The sequence below is a fragment of the Canis aureus genome, chromosome 28 (genome assembly GCF_053574225.1).
Source record: "Canis aureus isolate CA01 chromosome 28, VMU_Caureus_v.1.0, whole genome shotgun sequence".
NCBI classification, from domain to species: Eukaryota; Metazoa; Chordata; class Mammalia; order Carnivora; family Canidae; genus Canis; species Canis aureus.
Window position 1 is genome coordinate 16536602 of NC_135638.1, and position 5899 is coordinate 16542500.

At 35.2% G+C, this 5899-nt stretch overlaps 1 long non-coding RNA gene across 1 annotated transcript in view; it reads right to left on the reverse strand.

Annotated features, from left to right (window-relative positions):
• Window positions 1-265: 265 nt before the first annotated feature.
• LOC144300469 (uncharacterized) overlaps window positions 266-5899 on the reverse strand; it is a 58146-nt gene continuing 52512 nt past the window's right edge. Inside the window, exon 2 of the long non-coding RNA XR_013367121.1 lies at window positions 266-3412. This is a non-coding gene — a long non-coding RNA (uncharacterized LOC144300469). The remainder of the gene's footprint in view (window positions 3413-5899) is intronic.

A 5899-nucleotide genomic window follows, 5' to 3' on the forward strand; every position in this document is an offset into this window, starting at 1 on the left:
TCCTCCTTTTTCCTTTGAAGATAATCTTCATTTCTATTTAAATTGAGTATGTATTTATATACATTTAAAGGACATATCCAGATCTAATAGTCTAACAATGTATTTTAGTGTCCAAAATAGTTTTTACTAACCTATATGGTTGTGCTAAGACTTTCCTAAGTGAATACTGATAGTTTTAAAAACCCTATTAATTAAATTATCAATTCCTTCAAGTACAGTGAGAGAAAACTGTTGAAAACAATAAATTAGATTAGGAAACTTTAGATACGTGTACAAAAATAAGTAACATTTATTGAAAACTGACCATGTTCAGTCACTATACTATTATTATACACAGCATCTCATTTAGTTGTTACAACAATCCTGAGTTAAGCATTATTTTACCCTTTTTACAGATATTGAATCAAAGGATAACAAAGGAAATAAATTACTCAAGACTACAGATTGGGCAAGCCCAGAGCTTGGACATAGATCTCTCTGAATGGAGATTCTGGTTTTGACTATGTTTTATCATCTTTCCGCCCTGGTGGTACAATATTTTGAACTGGAAAAAAATCCTAAGTTATGATTTCTAGGTAGAGAGGGTATGTTTTAGAATTGTAGTTGTTCAACAAATTCTTATTTCATCAGATTTCTAGAATATATTTTATTCTGAAATTATGGAGTCTCTTTTGTATGTCAGCCATGTGCTAAGTGCAAACAAAGATAACTAATAGGTGATCATGGTCCTCGCAGAATGAACCCTTAGAAACAGAGGTTAGCAAACTTTTTTGTAAAGGGCCAGATAGTAAATATTTTAAGCTTTTGGGGTCACACAGCCACTCAAAGCTAATTGACTCTGTCATTTTTAGCATGAAATTTGCCACAGAAAATCTATAAGTGGATGAGCATGGCTGTGCTCTAATAAATCTTTATTAAGGACTCTGAAATTTGAATTTCATATCATTTTCAGGTGTCAATAAATATTCTTCCTCTCATCTTTTTCAACAATTTGAAAATGTGAGAATCCCAAGCCATGCTAAAAAACATATTAAAAATAAAATAAAATAAAATAAAATACAAAAATAAAACAGGTATTCAGGCCAGATTTGTTCAGTGAACCAAGGCTGGCCAATTCTTATTGCTGCGTTGTGCTTATATGTACAAAGCCACTAGCCACATGTGGCTATTGAGTACTTAAATTTAGTTAGTTCAAATCGAGATGTACTATACATGTAAAATACACACTCTATTTTAAAAACAATATAAAAAGTTTTAAATGTCTCTTGTAGTTTTTATATTGATTATATTTTGAAATAATAAGATTTGGTATGAGTTAAATATGTTATTAAAATAAGGTTCACCTTGTTCTCCCCTCTTTTTTAAAGATTCATTCATTCATTCGTTCATTCATTTTAAAGAGCAAGAGTGAGAGAGAGAGAGAGAGATGGACGAGAGACAAGGGAGAAGGAGAGAGAATCTGCAAACATTTCCCCATTGAGCATGAACCTGGGTGCAGGACTGGATCCCAGGACCCTGAAATCATGACCTGAGTCAACCACTCAACCCGTTGAGTCACCTAGGCTCATCCTTCCTCCCCCCCCCCAGCTTTTTTTGACATAAGTCCTAGAAAATTTAATTTTAAACATGTAGGTCACATTATATTTCCAAAATGGCACTTTAGAGATCAACAGATACTTACCATAAACAATGGATTTTAAAAAGATCACTAGAGAAAAATTTTTAAGACTTGGTCAAGTTTTGAAAGTAGAATAAAGCCATTTAAGATACACATATATTTGCTACTAGTGTGTGTGTGTATGGAATTATAAGTCACTTTTGCTAGAAAATAAAATATAATAGGAAAAATGCAAAATCAAAAGGATATGCTCTACCAATTATCCCAGATCAGATCATAAGGGTTTTGTTTCCTATGCTAAGGATCTTACAAATTTTATCTGAAAAATGAAGTCTGTTATGTAGAGATGAACACTAAAATCTTGGAAAAAGTAGGTTAGATGATAGGAGGGAAAGAATAGTCAGAAATAAGTCTTACATTTCAGCTTATGTCATTGAGTGAACTATGTCACCTGAAGAGAAATAAAACGCAGCACTAGAAAAATTACATCTTCTTTGTAGACTATTTACTTGCATACATGTCTTATGGAGGGTGGCTTATGTCTTATGGAGGGTGGCATATGGCTAAGTTGAAACAGTGGGAAAAAGTTCAAGTTTTAGGCCATGGAAATTTAGCCATTGAATAGTAATAGTTGTTCTGATATGTGGACATTTCAGCTTAAAACTCACAGAGTTTTAAGGAGGGGGTCACAGACTCACAAATATTGAAAACTACAAAACAACTTACAAATTGGGTGTCAGCCATTTAACAGATATGTGAGTGCCTTGACAAACATGCAGGTCAGTTAGACATCCTTAGTAACACCGAACATTTCCAGGAACAAGAAATGTATCACCTCTTTGACATAAAGACACTTATGATTGTTAGAAAGTCATTCTTTATGAGTAAAATTAAAATCATGAACCATTTAGTATCCTTCCACAAGCAATACCACGACGACATTTAATTTCAAGAATTCCAAATAGCTATTATAGTTTCTAGTGATTGTTCTATTGTGTGAATGAGGTAAATCTTTGAAGATCAGATGCCCCCAAAGATGGAATTCTTTATTGGAAGAGTAATCAAAAGGTATAGAGTTATGTATGTGATTTTTCATTGTGGTAAGCAAGTCAGAGAGCTCATGACTTCAAATGCTAATGACACATCTCTCTCTGCCTGGGACATCCTGCAAGCTCTTCCAGAGTAATATGTCAACAAAAAGATTTATATTCCTCATCTGCAAAAATGATGCTTCTTTCTCTTTCATTGCATGGGTTAATAACACAAGCATGTCTATCTGGCACATCAAGTTGAATTAAGCCTGTGTCTTTTGTGTCTTTCTGTTCTACTAACAAACTGAAACTATATACTCTCCTTTCAAATCCTTCTCCATTCCTTTCCTTCTACCTTTTTGCAAACATGTCATTATTCCATAATTGTTTTCATCATCTTCATTATCTCCCCAGCACAGATCTGATTTTTCAGTCTTCCTTAGTTTAAACCTTCTGATTGTTCATCATATGGTCTTCAGGAGGGGTTATCCACTACATACTCTTCATATCCAGGAGTTTCTGTGGAGGGCAGTGGTGTCAAGTGCAGAGAACTGGAGAGAGGGGGAGGGAGATCCACCAAGCTTACCAACTCCATCTCAATGAATACAATTCTTTTTATTTTCTTTTGGCCACATAAGTAAGATTTTCTAGTTGCACTTTTAGAAACTTGGCCAGTTATTTCAGCCTGACTTCAAAATATTTACCAATTTAATTTTCCTCCTCTTTCACACCTTTTGCAATGAAGTTGAGAAAATGGCAGATTCTGTGGAGAAAAAATATATAAAGGATTTGAAATGCAGAATTTACTGTGGGGACAATTATGAGTTTTGCAACTCCCAGACCATTGGCCAGATCAGAGACATAGGAAGGGTTATGATTGAGACAGAGTTGTAAAATCACATCTTTGAAGTGAAACAGACAACACTATTACTCTCCTCTCCAAAAAGAGTGGGCTGAGGGGTACTACAACCTTACCTAATGCCTTAAGGTATAAGGTACCCACAGGTGTGGATACCTGTGTGAGGGAGTACCCACAGGCCTGTGGAAAGCATCTGGTATGTGCCTCTAAACTTAAGGGAGACCAGGGAGAGTAGAGTGATGCCCAACTCACCTCTGGGAAAGCAGTAGGATTGAAGTGGTGGCATTAATAGGTCTGCCCTCCACCATTATGTCCTAACTTGGAAGATAGCCTGGTTTACAAAGGGTTTACAAAGTAAGCCAGGAGTAAGACTGGGTTAGCATCAACAGTGTTGTAGAGTTACATTCCCTGAACATGGACTCTGAATTTCCTCCAAAGTCCCTCATAAAGTGAAAGGTCACCTTCACCAACCCCAGGCTCAGGGAGTGTGAAGTCACCCAGAAAATAAAAACTTCTGTTCCATCTCCAACCTCTCCTGTCTCCTCCCACTTGAACACTACAGTGGGAACCAGAGGAAGTGAGTGAGGAGAGTAGACACTGCATATCTCACTCTTGGGCCAATTACAGGCATTCTCAAGGTGTGAGAGCCAAGCATGAAGTTTGGCTGTGAATAAAATGTTGATTAATATGGTAGACGAGGTACATTCTAACTACGAAATGAGGCTCTAATTTGGAACTTAAATTCATTTTAGGACTTTTACTAAAGAGTTAGCAATTTCAGAGGAATTTTTTATTTGATCACAGCCCATAAGCTGTGTGTTTAACCAGTATTTGTCTAAGGTTTGCTTCAGTCACACTCACACACACATGCACACATGCATGTACAAATGCACACACATATACATGCACACACACTCATTTACACATCATTTACCTTTTGGAGAATATTATGCATTTCTTGTCTTTAGATAACTGCCCTTTGTTCATATTGTTTACTGACTTCAAATAAGGCATCAAAGTTCTCCAAAAGCCATCTGTACCCTTATTTCCTATGGAAAGGACCCCTACTTCCCAGACAGGCTTTCTCTGTGTCATCAGCTTCCACCTGAAACTTGAGTTGTATCTCTATGAAAGCAAATACTACAGTTAGAATTCTGAAAGGAATAGTGTATGGCACCTGTCCTCCAGAAGCTCACAATCGAATGGGATTTCTTTGTGAAATTTAAAGAAGTTCAAGAAAGGAAACAATCCACTGTTTAATTTTTTTTATTTCCTTATCTCCCAAAAAGCAAACTTCAAAAACTGCTTATAAAAATAAAATGTTGGGCGGCCCGGGTGGCTCAGCGGTTTAGCACTGCCTTCAGTCCAGAGCCTGATCCTGGAGACCCGGGATCAAGTCCCCACATCAGGCTCCCCGCATGGAGCCTGCTTCTCCCTCTGCCCGTGTGTCTGCTTGTCTCTCTCTCTGTGTCTCTCATGAATAAATAAATAAAATAATAAATAAATAAATAAATAAATAAATAAATAAATAAATAAATAAAATGTGTTCTCCATTTAACTTCGGTTCATTGTAATTATTCCGATTCAATTAACTTTTTCTCCCTCTCTCACATGCATAGGCCAAAAGTAAAAATGATGAGTCCAGGTTCCCACAAAAGATGATGGAGAAAAAAAGTTAAGGTATTTCAAATATGTAATAAACCCATATTAATATTCTACCTCTCAAATATTAGCTGTAAATAATATAGAGCATGATTACAATAGCAATCATAATAATAGTTATAATTAAAATTTTATAAAGACCTTTTTTTCAAAGAATTGAACTACTTTGATATACAGTGATAAGCAAAATTTAAATCTAAAAGCACTGTAACATGATCTTGAATTTTGATTGCCTGTCCTTTTTAAGTCTTTGTTCTCTTTTTAAATTTTCCATACCTGTCACTGTTTCTTTGAATTTTCACACATTCATCCAATTTTTTTAATCCAATTTTAATCTCAATATTTTAGAAACTCATATGAAGGCCTGCTTTCCAGAGTGAGAATGATAGCTGTCTGTCCAATACAATCACACATACTTTTTAGGTCATTTTTTTTTTCTACACTAATGTTAGTGAAAACAAAAATTTGTTTATTTACACAGAAGCAGTAACAGGAATATCATGAAGTTAAAGAAGAGATTCCTGTATAAGTTTATTTTAGGTTTTTCAGCTTAAAATATACCAGACTCCAGCTTTTATTGGAGCTTTTGGGTATTTGTGTGTTTTATAGCTTTTGTTTTGTTTTTTTGTTTGTTTGTTTTAATTCACAATGATATTGTTAAGAAGATTAGTGTAATGCCCAGGCTTGCTCCTATTACAAGGAGGAATCCTTTTAGGTGCCATAATGGTC